The sequence below is a fragment of the Manacus candei genome, unplaced genomic scaffold (genome assembly GCF_025592945.1).
Source record: "Manacus candei isolate 608988 ecotype Guabito, Panama unplaced genomic scaffold, ASM2559294v1 h1tg000002l, whole genome shotgun sequence".
Taxonomy (NCBI): domain Eukaryota; kingdom Metazoa; phylum Chordata; class Aves; order Passeriformes; family Pipridae; genus Manacus; species Manacus candei.
Window position 1 is genome coordinate 5,273,318 of NW_026138050.1, and position 21,585 is coordinate 5,294,902.

General features: G+C 49.5%; 1 protein-coding gene across 5 annotated transcripts in view; it reads right to left on the reverse strand.

Annotated features, from left to right (window-relative positions):
- The window catches only part of ELFN1 (extracellular leucine rich repeat and fibronectin type III domain containing 1), a 105,238-nt gene that overhangs the window by 18,413 nt on the left and 65,240 nt on the right, over positions 1-21,585 (reverse strand). The window contains exon 4 of one of the 5 annotated variants that reach the window (XM_051777156.1): positions 19,682-19,792. The exons of the other annotated variants lie outside the window; for them this stretch is intronic. The gene's annotated coding sequence lies outside the window, so the exon portion shown is untranslated. The remainder of the gene's footprint in view (positions 1-19,681; positions 19,793-21,585) is intronic. 5 annotated transcript variants of the gene reach the window in all.

Sequence of the window (21,585 nt, forward strand, 5' to 3'; positions counted from 1 at the left end):
GCTCTTCCAAAGTAACTGGATGGTTTCACCCCTGTGGGGAGCAGGGTGCTGTGTCCCATCTCTAAAGTGAGATGAGCATCCCTCCTCTCCACTGTGTGTTTTCAAACCATGCTGCCCATGTTTCTCCCCATCAGTGTGTGTTTAGGGTGTGCAGACCCAAATGCTCAGCTATGATGGGGACAGGAGAGTGGGGAGCCAGCTGAGCATCATGAACCAGCATGACAATGGCCCTTCTGCTCCCAGTGACCTTGGGCTTGCCTCTGATAGTTCATTACAGCCTGCCTTTGATCACTTGCCTCTTCCCCTCTCTTTACTTGGAGATGCTAGAGAGCTTTCCTGACCAATATAATCAAAAGGACATTTTTACTTCCAAAATATACAACTTAATTAGAACTACGAAGGGGCAGAGCAGCCAGTCCATAAAAACACCCACTCTGCGACAGTCTCTGTCCTGACTCTGCAGGAACTGGGGACAAGAGATGCCTGGTCTTCATTGGGAACAGGGTGGCTTCCCAAAAATTAGAAATACCACTCAGGTCCTAGCCAAAAAGGGGTTTTTGCACTGCATGAGAAGGTTTTGTGTGGAAATACCCTCACCTGCAGTCAAACACACTTTGCTGAATCAGGACCCATTGCAAGCATGGACTGCATAGCTGCAAACAGCAACACAGAGACCCTCATCTACACCACTATCCTGAAAAAGAACCTTCTGATTGAATGGTCAAATATTCCTCTGTCACCCACAGTCCTGCTTACATACTCACTGAACTGGGACCATTTCCAGCTGCAGGCAGTGAGGCAGGTCCATCCCACAGCATGGGAGGAGTGTGTTTGTATCCAGCTGCCTAACAAACAAGGTCCGGTTGTTCCCATCCCCGCAGCTGCCCCATGAAACAGCTGACATCTTAAAAATTGATGGGGTTCATTTCTTGCCTCTGTGCACTTACTTGAAGCACCAGCTCTGCCATTACCAGCAATGTCCACATTAATTACTATCATAACCCAAGTACCTTTGAATGTGCTCCCCTGCCTGCAACGTCTGTCCCAGCAGTGACCTGCGTTTCTCTCCCCTCGAGACCTTTCACATGACTGGGATTTCCAGCACTGCTGCCTGCAGGAATACAAAGCTGATGCTGGGATAGCCCCAGGGGAGGAGGATGGGCAATCAGACAGGTCTGCTGACAGGTTGGCTCTGGCTCAGGCTCAGAGGCTCAGCTGGAGCATGGAGGGGTCCTTCCTCTCCTCCTCCCCTTGCCCCATTGAGCAGTGGATCAGTCCTGCTCCATCTCTGGGTCATGGGCTTTTCCACACTGCATAAAAAATTTAAATATTAATTGGAGACTGACTCTGTGGCTGGGTGGTGGAAGTGCTTCCCCTAGGATCATCTGGAGTCCTCACACTGAGTCCCTTTAGGTCTGAGCCCCAGGGACCAGCCTTCAGCTTTCCACTAGTGAGTCCTTCTGAAGAGAAACCTCCAGTTTCTAAGGGAAAAAGTCAAATTGTGGAAAACCGCCCAGCTCACTCTAAACACAGGTCCTGGGGGATGGAAACAGGCACTTCAATGCTCTGTTGGCTGCAGAAAATTGAAAATCTCATATATTTTGCATAAAATGCTGATTAACTGGTGCTAAATACAAGCATGTCTTAGACCGTGAAAGGACATGCACAAATGAGATAAAACACTAGAAATTATGAGGCAATGGGAGTCAGCAACTTAAAGAACCATCAATAAAGCTGCTTCAGCACGGACTGAATAGCATCCAACCCAAGTATCACACAGCCTAGTCAAAAATCTGACCAAAAGTGTGCTTTGAATGCATGAACACACCAGAATAAGGACCGACAAACACAGGAGAACAAAACATTCGTTCAGGATGCTTCATTCCTACCTTTTGCTCAAAACCCCAAAACCTCATGGGAAAAAGCAAACCTACAAGCTGTAGTTCCCCAGAAAAAGGTCTACAAATTATAGCGGGTCACAAGCTGAACACGAAGTATCAGTGTCGCATCAAGAGGCAGACAGTGCCCTGGGATATATGAGCTGCAGCATGGCCTGCAAGACTCACAAAATCATCTTTCTTATCTGTTCAGGGCTGGTGAGGTCTATGCTGGAGTAGATTCTGGTATTGGCAGCTCATATCAAAAAGGAGGTGGCGCTGCTGCAGGCAATGCAGAGGAAACAGGATGATCAGAGGTCTACGAAACATGACCTACAAAGAAAGATTGAAAGAACTGGGTTATTTAGCCTAAAAGAGATGATGGAAGAAGAGATGTGATAACAGTCTTCAAGTGCTTAAAAGGCTGCTGCTAAGGGGAAGAGAATAATCTGTTCTTTATGTCCATGGTGGACAGGACAAGAAATAATCGGCTTAAATTACAGCCAGAGAAATCAGGTTAGACTTCAGGACAGAAATGGCTCGTGGAGCCAGGCAGTGGGTTACCTGGGAGGTGGAGGTGCTCTGTCACTAAAAACACTAATGTTCTTCGGGGACAGGTTGGCAAACATCCATGGGGAGAGGGGCTGTCTTGGAGCAGGGCTACACCTTCTCCATGCCCCTGTGGTGCCTTCAACATGTTGCCTGGGGCTCCTGGACTGTCCAAAGCGAGATCATCCTGCAGCAATTGCTTCAGCTGGCTGGCCAAATCCCAGGCATTTCAGCTTGTGAGAACTTTCAGGACAGCAAAATTTGATTTTGTAGCAGCTTGGGGGCACAAGTCAACATTTTGGGTTATTTTTCTTGCAGTAAAGAAATACTTCAAAATGGATTTTCTTTTTTCCCCTCATCTTTCAGTCACTGGATTGCAACACAAACGAAGCGGAGCATCGCAGCCACGCCACACAGACAAGCTGAAATGACACAACCCAAATGAAACCTGTTTGATAATGTCCTTGCTGAAAACAACAATGAAACCAATCTCTTCTCTCCAGACAATCAGGTGGGGTTGAATCACCAGTTCTGAGTGAATAGTCTTGCCTTGAGATGTTTTTCAGCCAGCTCAGAGGATTGTTGCTACCAGAGAGGTAAAAAAAACCCAACAAAAACAGGGACCCTTCCAACCCAGCTGTGCCCACACTGGGCAGCAGCTGGTGTGCCAGTGGCCAGGATGGGGGATCCACCAAGGTGTCCAAGAGCAACTCAATCACTTACACTGCACTGCTGACCCTGCACCTTTGGGCTACAGATTAAGAGATTCTGTGTTCTCCTGAGGACTTATTATTATCCCTGGATTCCAAGAGCAATCCTTTATTTTAAAACCTGCCTCCGAATTCATTTTATATTTACTCATAAAATCTTGGCCAGGGTTTTGGAGAGTTGCGGTTTTTCGGAAAGGCCAAGTTTTAAATGGTGCTGACTCAGCAGAAGCTGACTTGATTGAAGCAGTGCCTGTTTGAGTTTATTCTGCTCCTGGGCAGGGTTGGAAACAAAGCAGCAGAAACTGGACTTTCCCCCAGCTTTGTTTTCTCCACAGGCTCTTGGTTGTGTGCAGCAAACACTGCTGCTGACCCACAGAGATGGAACTGGTGAAGTGGAGGAGAGCAGAAGGGAGCCAGCAGACTCCCTGCTGTATATGCCATATTCTGTTGACTTAAAGTTTAATACAGCTGAGATGAGAATCAAATAAAAAGAAGAAAAAGGAGGAATAATGAAAAAAAAATTAAAACCCTGTAAGCGATTAATTTTCAGCCTCACTGCCCAGCATCAGTCTCAAGGAGGAGACTAGGGATGCAACTAAAACTTAGTTTATTAAAATATCACTCTGGTTACCCCCCAGGATGCCTTGGGATAGGCAAGCCCTGCCACGGGGAAGATGGTGCCTGTTCCTTCCCACACTACAACGGGGTCACACCGGGACTTGGAATCATTTTAATGTAGCCCATGGAGCCAAGCCTGCTTCTGCCTTCCTTTTCCCACACTGCAATTGCCTTAGTTGTGCCTGTGGAACAGCCTGGCTTCTGGACATGATGGTAGCACATCTTGCTTGTTTGAGATCATGGGGATGTGCTGTCCCAAGCAGGTCTTGTTTGGGAGGTGAGTGTCTCCTCCACGGTGCTAAAGCCTGGCTTTCATCCTCATGCTCTCCTCCTCATCCAAGAGCTGGAGCTGGAAGGAAAAGATGGGTCATGGTAGATGGTCAAGCTGCCATGCAAATGTAGCACTGGGGGATGCAGTGGGATCCTGCCCCAGGTGAACCAAGATTCCTTCAAGGAAAAATTCATTTTAGGCTCAAGAGAAAAGCATAAAAGTGCTGAAAGTTGACCATCTTCTCATACCTTGGAGAGTGTTTGCTTCTGATGTCCTCACTGTTGTGAGGTACTTGAGTGACAGCCAGGCTATGAAATACAGCCAAGGGTTTTTGAATTGACAGCTCGTTCCATGCACAAGCAAAGCCTGAAAGACAGTCCAGAGCCGCTTAGCAAGAGCAGGCTAATAGCTAAGTACACAGAGGAGACCTAATGAGAACAGTGGTATCTCCTAACTCCAGCTCCATTCAGAAAGCCAAGAATACGGAACTGAGTCACTTTGTGTCCGATAGCCATAATGAATGTGCCAGTGGAGATGCCCAGAAAGAATAATACCATAAATTGGCAAGATGGCAGCTGCATTCATCAGCTCAAACAAGAGCTGGTCATCCATAAAATCCAGCAGTATCAAAGACCAGTTCTTCAGCTCCAATGTTATTTCCACCTTTAAAATATGAATGGGAATACACTTGAAATTTGCCAGCAGCCCCAACAGATGTGTCACTGCTGCTGAGAGCCAATGCTGGATGGTGATCCAGGGTTTGAAATGCTATTAATTCATTACAGCAAATGCTGAGAAACATCAGGGGATTCAAAATTCCTCAATCCCCAAGTCCTCTCAAGAAGGCAGCAAATGTGTGCCTGGGGCATGCACCAATAATGGTGATCAGTGACCCGTTGAAGTCGAGCACCCTACACCTAGCCTGGAGGTGGGGGGCAGCTTGCATTAGGCAGTGATTTGGAGACGCCTCCAGCACAAGCTGAAATGTGGTGCCTGCTTAGCTCGTGCTGCAGGGACAACACACAGGACCCCTGTCTCCTCTGACAGGGTTTGCCTCCAACCTGCAACACGAGCGCAAAACCACAAGGCAGCCTGCCAGCTGCCATCCTTCCCCTGGGAGCTGGGAAGGAGGGCGAGAAACGGGCTGCAAGTCCCCAGTAAACTCATGCTCACTCCTGTCTGCTTGCAAGAGCACCCCATCAGCCGTGCCTGTCACCGCGATGGGTTCCCCTCCACCGCGCCGATCCCCGGGAGAGTTAGTGCCGTGTTATCTGTGCCAGCCACCAGCATCACTGCTGCTGTATTTACCAGGGAGCTATTTGTGCAGGGAGATAACTTCCCTCCAGGATCGCATCCTGCCATCCCCTGTGCAAAGGGACGGGACTGCCGCTGTCACTGGACTCTGATATTCTTCCAGGGGGGAATTGCTGGGTGCAGGGGAGGTTTGCTTGCCCCAGAGTGGCTCACAATGCAGGCAGAGGAGCAGTGAGTCCCTGATGAGGACTTTTTTTTCTCCTTTGCAGGAGAATAAGGGTGATTTGAAGCCCATGGGCTTCCAAGAGCTGTGCAGCATTATTTCTGTGACAGCTAATGGAGCTCACTCAATCCATAAAGATTTTAAGTCAAGGGTTTGATGTTAATTATGGACCAAAACATTTAATAGCCCGTTACACTTCCACAAGGCATTTTTTTAATTAAAAAATGATATATTGCACAAAAGGGGGGAAATAGGGAGAGAAATAATTGAAGATTGCTTTATTCCAGAACAACCTGAGGCAGGGAAGGCAGTAAGGAGCCGACGTGTTGGGGAACGTGATGGCAACACCACAAGCCATGAGCTGGCAGTGCAGGAAGCCAGGGAGGGAGCAGCCTCATCCCACTGGATGAAGGTGCCCAGGGAAGGGGAGAACAGCCTGGCCAGAGGCAGGTAGGTGGAAATGCAGGTCAGTCATTTGGCCACCACACTGGCTTACCCTTACCTGTTGAATCTTTATTTTGTGCTGCGGAGGATGTGGTTTCAAATCCCTCTTTTTGACTTTCTATCAGCTGTCTCTCAGGAAAAACAGCTAAACCTCCAGGGTGGAAATTATTCTGGAAGAGGTCAGGGATGAAGAAAATCTGACATGTCTGGCTCTGACGTTACTCTGTTTTTCATTCAATATTTAAAGATGCGTAGGAGCAGGGGCTGGCCTGAGATGCATTCAAATAGTCTGTGCAAAGGAAAGGTCTTCAGCAGAGCAAATCAACACTTCCTCTGCCTTGGGCAGTGCCCATCAGCTGGTGGTCTACAGGCAGGGTGGAGCAAAAGACAACCCAGGAGGGAGCAGCTCTGAGTGGAGGCTGTTATCAGACTAACTCACAGAAGGAGGAAGAGAAGTGGGATGGAAATGTGGCCAGGGGCTGACTAGGAAAAGTTAGTGTGACTGCTTAAAATTTGAAGTAGCAGGAGTATAATACCCAAGTCCCTGGCCATGGATGGACCCAAGTCCTCCCGTGTCCCCAGCTCTATGCCTTACTGTTGTGCTTGCCCCTCAACTCTAACACGGGAATAATATTATTCCCTCCTCACAGGGTTTTGAGATGCTCAGTTACTATGGTGATGGGGCCATAAAAGTACCAAAGATAGCAAGAACAATAATAATATCAGACATGGTAGGAGCCAAATAATTGCATTTAGGGCACGCACACAACACAAAAGGGAGAGCCACCTCCATGCACCACAGCTGTCAAAACCCAAAGACAAAACTTTTGTTGTATCAACGGGCTCGCAGCCTACTTAAAGGGCTAACTCCAATTCCTGCAACATCCACCCAACGAGGTGGCTGTCAACAGCTGCAGCTCCAGGACTGGTCCTACCTCTCCATAATGCCAACCAGGACAAGGGCGGAGCAGCAGGGCTGATGGCCCCTTGCCAACACAGAAATCAAATGTTCCTCTCACCTCTGCTGCAACACAAGGTCCCCACAGATGTTTGGCTGCTGCACTGTGTGACCAGCTGAGCATCCTTTGCCCAGAGAGGTGACTGTGCCCAGCGCAATGCCACTGACAGCTTGCTCCTTTGCCTCTGCTGAGCAAAGCCCTTGCCTCATTTTGGTTTGGTTTTTTTTTTTTTTTAATTTATGGGTTTTTAATTGAAAAAAATGTATAACATCTGTGGCTGTTTAACAACACCTGTGCGCTACAAGGCTGCTTTTCAGCAGCGATTGTCACAGCGTTCTCATCTGGGCAATGCTGAGCCGGTGCCATGTGGCCTCCTCTGAGCAGCTCAGGCAAGAATGATGCTTGGAGGGCACGTAATTAACAGGCAATGGAAAACAAGATGTCATGAAAAAAATATGAGAGACATCCCTTCAAACAAGGGGAAAGCTTAGAGATGAGCAGGTGATGAGTTTGCAATGGTTCACCTGAAGAAATGCTGCCGGCACTCACATGGAGAGCTGGGCTGCCAACTCAACTCTGACCTTATGGCAAGAGGAGGTGTCAAAGGGGATCTGGCCTTTCCATCAGCATTGTGGGCAGTGTTTGCACCCCAGTCCTTGCTGGGCACCCACTCTGTGGCTGCCTCCAGCTCTAGCCCAGGAGCTGCCTGCTCCGTGAGGGGGACACAGGCAAGGCTCATCCTCTTCTTACAGCAGCTCTTTACAGCAGCACATGCCACCACAGTGACTTACTGCTCTGGTATTTGCTGAGCCCAAGAGGGCTGTTGGCAGCAAGAATACAAACTGCCCTTCTGCCATTTACACAGCTGCTGTGGGGACCTGACCTGCCCATCCCTGCTCTAACAAACATTTGCACATTTGCAGCATCCCAGATGCAGGCTGGGAGATGTCACCACTGGTGCTGTGGCATGAGGCATGGGGAGCTGCCACAACCCTGGCGCTGCCAACTGTGGACACAACAAAAAAACCCCAAACCCAGAAGGCATCAGACCCCCCCAGATGGCTGAAAGCCCAGAATCCTTCTTAATCTTAAGGTCTGGAGGCCAGCACCCCCCAGGGAGTTTTTACCATGAGTAAGGGGATCCTTAAGCCCATGCTCAGTGGCTCATTTGCCACTCAAATCCTCAGGGCTTTGACAGCCCTGAGTGCTGAGGCAGCTCCTACCGAAAGCTGCCTCCTTGCAGCATCTCCCAGGGATTGCTGTGCAGGTGCTGGCTGTAACAGTTTGGCTGTTCAGAAAGCACAGAGCAGCCTGGGAGGCTTACAGGTGCCTCTTACGTTTCTACAAGCTCATGACAAGGCTGCTGGTAGCATGAGTGAGCAAGGAGTAGTGGGGACACAGTTTCGGCTGTGCACAGGCTTGAGGTTTCTTTGTTGAAGGAGCCTCCCTGTACAAAGCTGGAGGAGGTTTTATCCACTACTCACAGCTCTGGGAAGCTCAGGCTGCCCTGAAATCCCTCTTCCCACTGTGACTTGGTAAATAAATAAAACCCTGTTCCCTGCTGAGCTCGGTAATGGAAACAGGGCTGCTGGGGCTGCAGACAACCAGGGCTGGCAGGTAGCAAGCAGGGGCCGGCTGAGAGGTTTGGATGGGGAATAAAGAAGCAGCAGTGCAAACATTTCCGTGTCCTGCCCTTTGTCACTGCAGCTCGGTAACACCCCTGTGTAACACGGGGTATTTGAGCAGATCCCCTCCTTGCACATCCTCGGTGCAGCCCCCACCACTCTCCCCTTCAGCACAGCGAGCGTCAATGTCCCGCCCCCTCCCTCACTCACACGTCTCTCAGAGTACATTAAAAATCAATGTAATTACACAGCAAACATTAATTATGATCAAAAAAGGCAATTGAGAGGGACTGATCTGGAGGAGAGTTGCAGCTAGCCACCAAATTACCAAAAACCCCACCTCGGTGGGGCTGAGGCCATGGGGATATGTGGCTGGTCCAGACAAGCAAAGCATCTTTAGAGATATGTGCCTTGACCATTTCGTTCTCTGGTTTCTTTCATTTGCTTTTCCACTCTGTGGTGTAAGCCAAACAGAGAAGTGGATAAATTTAATGTGTGTGTTAAATATACCTAGGTGCCCTGGTATGGCTGGTAAGAGAGCATGAGATGATAAAGCAAATTGCTTGTCTCCACCTGGTAATCCCAAGGACAGGGCTAATCCTGCTCGGGGTGAAACTTCATCCCTGTTATGGAGGTGACCTCCATGCAGATGCTTCTTCAGTTGGTTGTTGAAGCTCTCCCAAGGACAGGGCTCCCACACACCCCCTTTACAGCCTGCACAGGCTTTCAGCCAACCTTGTCCTTAGGAAGCTTTTCCTGAGCATCTAACCCAAGACCTCTTGGCTGCAGCTTAAGCCTATTACAGCTTGTCCAACCCTTGACAAATTGATCACCATCATTTTTATAACTGCTTTTTTCCACACTGATGAATGTTATACATCCTCCCACCTTCAGTTGTTTCTGTCCTGGAGCACAAACCATCTCCCTCAGTCCATCTTCCTGGGGCATGTTTTCCAAACTCTGTGAACTCACTCCATTTGTCTGAATCTCTCTCAGAGTTTTGATGCCAAAACCTGGAGATATATGTCTCCAGCTGATGCCTCACTAGAACTAAATAGAGCCAAATAAATTACTTTGCTGTCTTCCATCTGAAACTATTAATACATCTGTGGGCAAGTTGTGCCTTTGCTCTCCCTTCCCAAAGCACCAGGCTTGCTGCTCAGTTTGAAAGCTACTCCACCACTCAAGCCTTGGCCACTCTCCTGCTGGCTTACCAGTCCTCCCCCATCTTATATCTGCGATTTTGATATCGCCTTCCTAAGTGCAACACTTTGCACTTGACTTTATTGAATTTCAGTGTATTGATTTCAGGCCATTTCTCCAATTCATCAAGATCATTTTGCTCTGAGGAATCTTGCAGCAGCTTGTCTTATATCTGCTCTGTTGACAAAAGGTCTTTAGACCTCAGGGCTATCAAGCCAGGGCTTTGCATTAGTCCTTAAAATAGTCAGAAAAAACTACATGGGAGGCATGGGGACAGTGGAGGGTGGAAGTGACAGGCTGGCTCACACAGAAACAGCCTCATGCTGCCACCTCAGCCAGGCAAGGAGCAGAAACCACAGAAGGAGAAGGAGCAAGGAAGATGGAATGCTAATGGTTCCCCGAGGGTGAGAGCAGGGATACTTGCTGAGAGATGCTGGGACCCTGCTGCAGCCCTGGGGACAGCCCTGGAGCAGGGGGATGGAGGGGAGATGAGGACTGGGATTTAATGGTCCCCTCTTTCCTTTCAGGTCAGCGTGTGATGAGCTGCCCTGTTCCCACCTGGGGGCTTGCCAGCAGACCAGGAGAAGCCCTGCAGCATCAGGCATTAATGGCACTATTTGGGGACAGCAGAAACTGGAGTAAGATGGACAGAAATCCACCCTGGTGTGCACAAACCAGGTGAGATGGTTTTACTGTTACTGTTGCTATTATTGCCCAGAGGTTGGACTGCTCCACTGTTTAGGGCAGAAAAAGAATCTTGGGAAGCTGCTGCTTGTTCGAGGGTGGAAGGAACAACTCCCAACCCTTCTGCTTGGGCACACTGTGAAGAGGCACAAGGCTTTGGACAAACATTATAGATCTGTAACAGCATCCACCTTCCTACCACGCTCACCTCCCTCTGCTTCTTCCACAAGATTGCCAACAGCACCTCCCCCTGCCTCCTCCTCTTGCCCCTTAGGAGGGGTGCAAAAGCACCTCCTGCAGAGTTGCTTCCTGATAAGTCCCCTTTTTTTCTGTGCAGGGGCAGGGGGGCAGGTGAAACAGCTGAGCTTCAGCTGCTGGTACAGCAGGAGGGCTGGACAAAGCATCCAGAGAGAGCTGCAAACAAACCTGACAAGGGGGAAAAGCAGAGGTGTGATGGAGGGGCTGGAATAGCTTGGGAGAGGGCAGTGAAAATGGTTTCCTTGGGAAAAGGCTGGCAAGCCTCAACTGGAAAAGGGACGGCAAGGAAGAGATGGGAGAGTTCCTTCAGGTGTGGAGGTCATGAGGAGAGGAGGAGAGAGGTTTGGGTAAAGCCTTGACAGCCTTAGGAGCTCACCTTGGCCCTTGCCTTGGTAATGATGCAGAGACAGACGTGTGATAAGCCCTACTCTGCACACACTTTAAAATCTAAGTAGCTTATGAATAAGTAATAATCCCTTATTCCCAGAGCCATAATCTATATTTAATTAAGAAAATAACTAAACGGTGGCAGTAGAAGGGGCTGTGTGGGGAAATGGAGACAGGAACACTGTCAGATAAGCTGCAGTAGGAAGGGGAACAAACAGCAGCCTCAGCATGGCAGAGGCAGCAGAGTCATGGCCTCCAGCTTGGCTGCAAACTCAAGGTAGCCTGGCCTTCAGAGCACCTGTCTACAGCAAAGTCTGCCACAAGAAGCTTCTTAGGTCAACGGGTGAGCTGCAGGTTGGCCAACATGGACTCATTCACATGCAAGTGAGAATTTTCTCTCCTGTTCAGCCCTGGTGGTGATGCTGGACTGTGCACAGAGAGCACTGCACCCAGGTGCCAAAGCAGTCCACATCCTGTATGGGAGCATTCAACGGCACCCAAAACTTCGCCTTCAAGGCCGCCACAACAAGCTGTCTTACAAAGTTTCTGTGCTCAGTGTCCAATGCCTCCTAATGTCTGGCACTGGCAATTGAAAGCAAGCCCTGCAGCTGGCTAGCACGTAGGGCTGGCATGCTGTTAGACTGGAAGGGGCCATGCCAGCCCAACACCAGGCCAATGCCCAAAACATGTAGAGATGTTCATATAGTGCATGCAAGAGCTTGTCAGCCCAGGCCAGAACCCACGGCAATGTTCTGTTGGTCCCTTAATGCACTCCTGGGACCACTGTCCCTCTCAACATCAACTTGCACCCATGGGCATCAGCTACTTCTCAAGGGTCTTTGCCAACTTGGAGCCTGTGCCAAAGACTGGAGTCTGGCTTTTCTCCTGGTCTCTGCACTGACAGTGCTGTGGATGGTGCTGATGTCAGCTCTGATCAACCCCTGCTTTGAACAAGAGAGAAAAAAATGGACAGCAGTGTGGCCATAGATAGTCCAACTACTCTGCACCTGTCCAGAGCCCTTCCAACACTCCCAAAAGCACTACCCAGCTACATCCCCAGACCTTTCCCACCTGGCATCTTTCACCAGTTCCCCAAAGCATCACTGCAGCCTTGCTCCATTAACTATGTTTTACTTCTCACTCAACTCATGGGGTTGATAACCCCACCAACTCAGGTGGCAGATAACCCTCTGCTTCCTTGCATTGCAGCAGTGGAAATGAGAGCACGTTTTAAAGGCTGGGTTAAAGAGAAGAAAAAAAATCTCAGTCCACATACTATACATTATAAATAGACCGTCTGGTTTTTAAATTGAAAAACAACAATAATCACTGCTAAGAGCCTGCTGAACAAAAACAGCCTTATTACCACTGGGACAAATTCATATTTACCAAAAGAACACAAATATTTTTCAAGCTGCTCTTGAGCTCCTGAAGTTGCTAATGTCCTGCTGCTTCCCCTCACTGCTGTTCCTGGGAGCAGTGGGAGATGGAGGCGCTGCAGGGATGTGTGGGCAGTACCAAGGGGGGACAATCTCTTTGGCTGTGGGCAGGAGAGAGGGAGGAAATTTGGGGCAGGCTCAGCTAAGCCAGGTTGCAAAGAGAGATACCATCAGTTTCGAGTTGCATTCTTTTCCTCTAACTGCTGTTTTATGGCAGAGTGACAGGTCTGGAGAAACCTGGGTGAAGAAACCTGGATATGCCTGGGTGGAGATAAAAAGCAAGGATGGGACAGGCTGTGTTAGAAGGGGCACAGCCATTCAGTCTTTCCACTACTATTAAGGAACAGAAAAAAGCACAACTTCCAGAGAGGACCTGATATGCACCTGATATGCACTGCAGTGTCCTGTGAAGGTCACCTGTCACTTGTCCCTGCGAAGGTACTGCTGAGAGGTGAAAGTATGATCCAGGGTAGATGGGTGGACAGGTGTAGGAGCTGCAGGGACTTCTTGGATTTGGATTATCAAGGGGGATAACTGACATAACTACCTCACTTTCCCATGACAGCTGTCCCACTCCTGATAGCAAGGTCCAGAGATGTGCAAGGCATGTGCTGAGGGACCTGGAAGTAGAAGGATGGGATCCCCAAAACTGCCTGCCCTCCACTCCTTGACCAGAACAAGTGACTGAAGGAAGGAAGTGGGTCTGCAGAAATTGCCATGGGGGAGCAGGATGTACCTCAGCAGGATGAAGAACATTTCCACCAGGCATCCAGGCTGTCCAGAGGGTCCAGAGCAGGCTGAATTCTCATACAGCACAGACATATGAAAGGAAAATTAAAGCAGCCCCATGCCAAGGTCCTGAGATCTTTCTTTCCTCTCTTCCCAGGCCATAGTACAGTGAGATCACTAGAAGCCAAGTGCTGGCTGCTAAATCTGATCTGTCATGTACTTTGGGAACAGCACGGTGCCACAGAAGTCATCAGTGAGCTGAGAAGGTGGCTGCCAACCCAGAGCCAGGAGTGTGGCTTGAGCAGCTGGAGGACTGGAGCCGGTGGAGGGAACATTCTTTTATCTGGGTTTCAGTCCCTGCATCAGAGGCCTGGACAGCATTAGCCATTACTGATTTGGAGCCAGCATCTGGATGGCTGCAGAAGAAACTCACACTTGCTGGATCCCTGCCTGGGCACTGTTTCAGGCACAGCTGCCAGCGGGCTCACGCAGTTGGCCTGTCCTGTGCAATGATCAGCACAAGTGATGTGGGACTGACATCCCACAGCCCTGGCCACAGCATCAGTTACTCTGAGCAGAGCTCTGGAGCAACCATAACCTTGGAGATGAGGCTAAGAGGGTGTTCTCTCTGCTGGACTCTGGTGTGGCCACTGATGAGGAAGCACAGACTTGTAAGGCTGACCTACCAAGTGATGCCGACTGCTTCATGTTGGAAGTCGTCTTTCTGAGGGCAGCACGAAGGTTCAAATGTTATGGAGAAATAAGAAAGGTGCAGCCTTGAAGATGGAGGAGAAAGGAAAGGAACAAAAACAATTTAATAATGAATATATTATGTAGGCATGTCATGCCTCTTGCCTGCTGGCATGGATTAATATCCATAAATCAAAGAGGAAGGGACTGTTTTTAATGCTGGAGATGGATGCTGGTCCTCAGAAAATTGCTAAGGGGGCATTAATGAGCGGAGACATCTGGGAATGGCTCCAGGTGCATTGGCTGCATGCACAGGAAATTCTGCAGAACCGTTGTCAGCTAAAAATTGTTCCTGTGCTGTGGATGCGTGTGGTCCATGAGGGCAAAAGTGACCAATGTAGAGGCATTGGTAAAGCTTAGGAGGAAGGTAGATGAGCCCTGGGTTCTCTGCTACACAAGGCAGCTCCTTGTCTTGTTGCACACCAGGAAAGTTGGCCCTATCTTTTGACTCTGCTTTGCAAGAAGGTCCACACAGACTAAGTGACAGGACAACCTCAGCCTGTGAAAGCCAGGAGCCAAAACGAAGGTGGGGTATGCTATTATATCCACCCTGCCTCTGCTGGGCATGCAGACACCAGAGACAGGAGTCAGGGACAGTGTCATCTCACAGCCACCACAATTGCCTTGACCCAGAAGATGAGGAGTGGCACCTCTTCCTGCTGTTTCATTAAGCATTGGATAGGTCAAAAATAAGGATAGCCCCTTGGTACTAGAAGGAGCCCTCCAATGGGAAAGAAGGAGCTCTGAGGTTATGCAGAAGGGACAGAGGGCAGAGGCTCAAAGCATGGAGCGTCTCCCTACAGCATTTCTGTATCCCCACCTGAGGGTGGCTGGTGGGTATCTGGGCAAGAGGCAATTGCCCTGCTCAGTGGGCACAAACTCTAATACATTGATCAGGGTCTGCCCTCCTTGGGGTATTTCCCTTTCGGCAGCAAAAGGCCCCTCCCAGAGGTGGGACCTCTCCCATCCCAGGGAAGGCTCTGTGTGGCAGGGGCTGCTATCAGAAAGGGGTGAGGTCGCTTCTGCTGTCAGCGTTTTTTCTTAAGGAGAGGGTATTGAGTGCCAGGATTTCGTTAATCACATTTCATGTGCATTTTAAAACCCCTGAAATCTTAATTTTTTTTTTAAGAACATCTCTTGCTCCTCTCCCACCCGCCCTGTTAATCTGGCAGCAGTGGCCTCCCATGCCTGCTCTCCCTCTGCCCTTCCCGGGACCACCTCCTTCCACTCGCGCTGACCCACTTTAGCCGTCAAGATTTACAGCCAGCGGCTCACCCGGGGAGAGAGGCTGGATTCACAGAATAAATTTGCAGAGCCAGGGAGCCAACCAGGGACGAGGGAGCAGGAACTGGCTCTCCAGGAGAGCGAGACACCCACGCCCGCGTGCACTGGGAGAGGCGAGAAACCTGCCAGGGAGATGACTGGGAGCAAAGAATGCTATGAAAGAACACATCCACAGCATGAATGGATTAGAGGGGGAAAGAAAACAATGCAGGAAGGCAGCAAGGGAGGGAAGGGCAGGACAGAGCGAAGCACAGAGCAGTGGAAGGGAAGGCCCACCAGCCAGGCAAGGAAAGAAAGCCCACCACAGAGCAGCTGCTGTTCAGGTTGCACTGCAAGGGGAATGTGTGATTTGGGAGAAAGCTTAATCTTAGCACAGGGGGAATCTGCTACCCACGAGGGTGACAAAGGTCATGGGTAGGGCAGGACAGGGAAGTTGCTGGGAAGTAGGGAAGTTGGTGGATCAAAGGAGGGAAGGGGGAGGCTTGGAGGATGTTGAGGGCTGCTGGGACTGAGCTGTAGAGAGTAAAAGGAGGGATGGAGGAGGCCAAGCATCTGGAGACGCCTCAGCATTTCAGGGCTTATTTAAAATGAACAGCAAGCTCCTTTGAGGTTCACCTCATCTGATGGAGCAGCCCCAGGTCCTGACAGCAGAGCAGAAGCAGCTGCTGTCCCAGAGTCCCAGCAGAGGGATGTAAAACCCAAGCATGAGATCCAGAGGGCTGCTACAAGCAAATCCATGTGGCAACATCAGAAAGCCACACTGGGGCTGAGCTCAGAGAGCAGGGAATCACTGTCTGTCTCTCTCTCTATTTTCCCTGATTTTATTGTGTTTTGTTTAATTGAATCACACACACACATGCACACAAAGCCCCAACTTGTGGTGTAAAGTCTGTAAGGAAACAAGCAGCAAATTAAGGTTCCAGGAGGAGCGATGCTAACCAAGCACATGACACTCTGCACAAGCTGCAAGCAGGAATGAAACAGCAGGAAGAAAGAGGAGAAACTGGCAGAGAGGGAAGAGGGAGCTGCAAAAGGGTTTCCCAAGGGGAAATGGAGCCCAAAAAAAGCAGAACAAGGGAAGGAGGAAAACCTGAGAGGAAAAGGGAGAGGATAGCATAGATGGTGCTGGTGGTTCCTGTAAGGTCACTGTGCCCAAACTCTCACTGATCCCTGTGTGGAGCAGTTTGGTGCACAGGGAGAGAAAGCTCACACAACCTGGGGCTGAGGCATGGCTGGGCTGAAAGGACATGGCTTAAAGTCCAAGGGATCCTTCAATGCTCCAGGGCACTTCTCCCCAGATAAAAACAAAGGACCCCTCTGGACCCAGTACCCAAGTCCACCTACCCCCTGTCATGACCAGCTTAGCTTCTCCTGGCATGGCAATTGTACCCTGCCCTCAGCTCAGCTTGGACCCCCACTCCCCTTCCTCTTGTGGTATCTGGTGTACCTCCAGCTCCACAAAGATGCTCATCCTCAAAAAACATTGGATACTGCAGAATGATGGACATTCTGCAGTGATGGGGTGAGACCATGATATGCTGGGGGATGTGCTCCAGCAGTCCCCAGGCTCCTCATCCCCACAGAGCTGCACCCCAGTGGCACCATCCAAACATGGGATAACTGTGCAACCCTCAGCCCAGCCCAGCCAGCCAAACAGCAATCTGTGACCATGTGCAGAGGGCAGAGACACCAGAAGGAAAGGAGCATCTCCATGTGCAGACAGGCAGCTCCCTGGCCTCTCCTCACCTCCCAGCTCACTCCAGCTCATGAGGGGCTAGGAGGCAGCACAACACTGATCAGCTGCTCCACAAGATGTGATGCTTTTCAGCACAAGAGAAGTGCAGGGTTAAAGGACATGAGCATCCTGCCCAGGCTTGCTGTGACAGGCCTCACATGTGTTTAGTCATATCCAGCCATGAAGCCACTCTGGAAACCAAGACATTTATTCAAAGGAGCAGCAGCACTGCACACACATCTGCCTGTGTAAAGGAGAACTTCAAAAGGGCTGACAGTCACAGAGCCCAGCAGTAACCTTTGGCTAATTAGCTGTCTTGATTTCCTTGCAGTTTATTTTTACACTTCTTGGGCTCTGAAATGCATTTACTGTAATGTCAGAAAGGCCATGGTAAATATAAAGCTTTCTAGCAATAACTATACCCACCCCACTGGGCTTTTGGGACTGACAGCTACAGCTTGGCTTAGGCCAGGCTGACAATGCCTTGCTGAGGTTTTTGTCTTGCACAGGACTTACAGAGATTGTGATAGTGGAAATGATAATGGTGCCTGGGGCAAAGCAGGTATCTGTATGGAGCACAATGAGCACAGAGCAGAGGGCATGTGTAATGGTGTTTTCCTGAGGTCAAATCACAAATAAGCAGGAAAAACAGAGGGGCGAGGAAGCCTGCAGGATGCAAAGCCATGAGCCAGCTCAGGAAGGAGAGGTGAGGTCAAGAAAAGCAGGCAACCTGAAAGGAGTGAGTGATGCTGAACCTGCAGAGAGGAGCAGGTGGGACCCCATTCTAAGCACTAAGGAAATCATTAGCTGGAGTTGTTGCTCAGAGAGCCTGTAGAAGCCACAGAGCCTTCCTGCTCCAGGGCAGATGAGAAGGGAGCTGAGAAAGACACTGTTGTTAGATCTCAAACAAGAAGGGATTTTCAAGCCCCAAGCCCTGTTGAGGTGGAAGATGACAGTGCCTATTGAAGCGGGTCACTCTGCTCCCCATCCCACCTGTGCTTGAAATAAGTCTGTGCTTCACTGCACAGTGCCACAGACACTCTGTGTCTCTTGTCAGAGGGGTTGGGACTGTGCTGGCTGACTGACACACCCTCAGTCCCAGCTCCTGCACTCCACAGACTGAAGCAGGTCTGTATGTCAGTACTGATGAATTCCACTTGGCCAAGGTGTTTGGGTTAAGGTGAGGGTACCCACAGCCTGAGTTACTCCTGCTTCTCTCTGTAGGGACATGCAGTCCATGCTTGCAGAGCATTTGCCTTCTGCAGGCTCCAACCCTGGCACTGGGCACAGACACGGGACCTGTCAGAGCTGCACTGTCAGGAAATGGGAAGGGTAAAAAACAGCTTCATTATCTCTGCTATCTCCAGCACAAACCACTCAACATGTGTCTCCCCCTGGACTGTGCACAGAGAAAATCAGTGGAAAGAAACCAGAGAATAAACCAGTGCATTAATGATCGGAAACGAAGCAAAGCTCCTCTGCCCCCAGATCTGGCAAGGAGACTTCTGAGTACCTTCAGATGGGTGGCAGGCACCCAGTACTTCAAACAGCCTCCCCCCTCCTGTCTGGCTGGGTGTCAGTCTCAGGACTGTTCTGGGTACCAGTTAGGAGAACTCAGTACCAATTAAAATCCAGGCTCTCGTATCCTTTGAACTGCAGAGAAACAAAACTTGTGAATTCAACCTTTGCCTTTTTTTTTCCCAAATGATGTCAGGAGTTGAGGAGACAGAACAGCTCTGAGTGCAATTGCTGTTGAAAGCTGCTGGCTATTTCAGCGTGCTGCTTGAACTCCACTGGTGGAGGCTGTGCTGGCATTGGTAGCTCCAGATCTTTAATTTTAAGGGTCAAATCATTATAGACTCTCTCAGGGAAGTTAATAGGAAGTTTACCTTTGACTCAGCTATGTAAAATCAACAAGAAATTCCCATCTGATCATAGTGACACACTGTCCCAAGCATTCCTTCCTACACATCAAACTCATGTTATATTTTCATTTTTAAGCCCATTCGTACAATTAGAGCTTGTGCTGCCTGATCAGAACCAAAATGTCTCAGATGACTGGCAACGAGACAAAGGGCTTGATTTAGGGGCTGACTTCAGCCAGCACTCAAATCTGAGTCCCCCCACTTCTGCTGAGGTTCAGGTATTTCAGGACTCAGCTCTCTGCTGGGATAATGCACCTGCAAGGTACAGCATGGCTCTGTTCAGCCTCTGGGTGAGCAGCCAGTTGGGCCCTGACTGCTCCTGAAAAACTCTCTGGCTTTCACCCAAGCACCTTAAAAGCCCTTTGTACCAACAACCTATACCTGGTTTGCTTTAAATGATGAATACCATGGGCACAGCTTCAAAGCATCTTAAATATCATCAGGTTTGTGAGCAGAGCAAGGCACTTTGGAGCCTACAGTCTTAACACCCCACACAGGGTGATGGTGAGCAACAAGCACTGAAGGCTTCAGCGACAAGGAAGGAGTTATTACATTGCTCCAAGCAGACAAGGAGAGACATGCAGCACCGAGCCCCCACCCCCATCATCCCTTTTAGTGCCCATCCCAATATACCTCAGACAGATGTCTGTGATGCCTGTGCAATCCCAGCCCTCTGGCATGGCCAGAGCCATAGCATGGTACAGGGAACTTTTAAAGGAGTGGATACCATTCAGGAAGGGAGGTCATGCATATATACCTGCATATATATTATTAATACCCTCCACATGACAGCTGCTGGCTGTATCTACAGACTCTCTCCACTGACACCTCTCTCTGAGTCATGGCTGTGTAAAGTTCCTTGACAGACCTGGAGGATGAGAGATGTGGTAAAATCCCAAACATGAGTATTGCATCAAAGGTACTGTGATTATCAGAGCACAGATAAATAACAACTTCCTCACAATTTCAGGGGTGGAGGTAGTGCTAGAGCTGTCTAACCAGCCTCCTGGAGCTTTCATCCCAGTGGGGTGGCAGTGGCACAGACTCCATATCCAGAGACACTGTGTCAGTGCTTGTGGCTCCAGGGCCAGTCTCCAAGATGCTCCACTGGGGTGCAATGAAGGTGTTTGTCCATGATGCTGGCAGAGGAGCTGGGGAACTCAGCAAGGAGCTGGTGGGTGGACTCAAGTGGGATTCCTCCTGCATGGAGAGCTCTGACAGTCCTCCACGCATGTCTGGCTGTGTAAGTCACTCTTTGTTTAGCTGAAACTCATGAGAGACTTTTAGAGGCTGTTTCACACTAATGGTGGGAAACTGCCCCACAGATCTCCACATATGGACAGAGATGAGCTGGAGCCCAAGGCACCATGCAGTGCAAAACGAAGAGGGATGGCTGAGTCTCCTCTCTCCCAACGATTTTGCTTCTTTTCATTACCATTATTTCCCCCAGGCCTTTCACCTGCTCTAAATCTGCTGCTGCCTCAGCCACCCAAGATGCGGGAAGGATATGTGAGCATTCTGATGGACACAACAGCCACTTCCAACAGCAGGTACTCTGCACTGCAACAGGCATTCACGTTTATAACCACTATTCCTACAAGTCCTTGAGGCTGGACAGAAGGTTTTCCACCCATATGATGCTGGAGTTGTGCTCTGTGGGATAGCTGTTGTCCTGAGGAATCAGGGCCCACATACAGCCCTGCTCTGCAGCACTGGGCTCCGAGGCATGGGGACCTGCACTGGGAAAAAGACCCCACCCCACTCTGGGAATAGACAAGAAGCAAGACACCAGGGAGGATCATTACTTTCATACTGGGTTTACTAGCAGAGAACTCTGCTCCTTCCAGCTCCATCTCTCTGCAGAGTCAGTGACTCCCCCCACCATGTATTGCATTTTATTCTATAAGTGCAAAGCAGTTTCCATTGAGGGTAGGGACACTGAAGCACAGAGAAAGAGGAGAATAATATCTTATCTTTTTTTAATCCCCACCATCCCAAAGGATTCTGGTGCCGTTTGCTTTACTTTCTATATGTATGCACAGTTAATTAGCATTACCATAGAACTGCAGGTATTCTCAGACTTAGTAGAGGGAATATCTTGTAATAGAAGGGTAAGCAAATTGTTTCTGCTGTTTCCATTACAGCCAGCTTTGATTATCCCGGGTAATGGGATAACAGGGACAAAGCAAAAACACGGATAACATGAGACCTATGCAAATTAAGCTAGGAAAAAAGAAGTGATGCTGAGAGTAATGGAGGAAAAAAAAGGTCAGTGCTACTGATTAAGGAGCATGCAGATCCCTGCACTAGCACTGCCCTAAGCTCAAGAATCCATACACAGTGGTAGCTGGGCACAGTGGTTATGGAGCAAATCTATAGGGTCTGTCACTGTGAAAGGGAAGCAGAGACATCCCCTGCACAGCAAAGCTGAGCTGCAGCTGAGGGAGGCGAATTGCATTAATGCCGAGCATTTCAAAGCCTCTGTGTGAGGGATTTGTCATTAAAATGAATAAGATTTGGGCACTCAACCCACCTCCTCTCTACTTGAGCAGGAAGAAGCCCAATTTAAAGGTCAGCATCTTAATGGTTTTCGCTGTGTATATACCAGGATAATTCCTCTCCAAACAGAAATCCAGCACCTCCTCAGTGAGCCACAGCCGG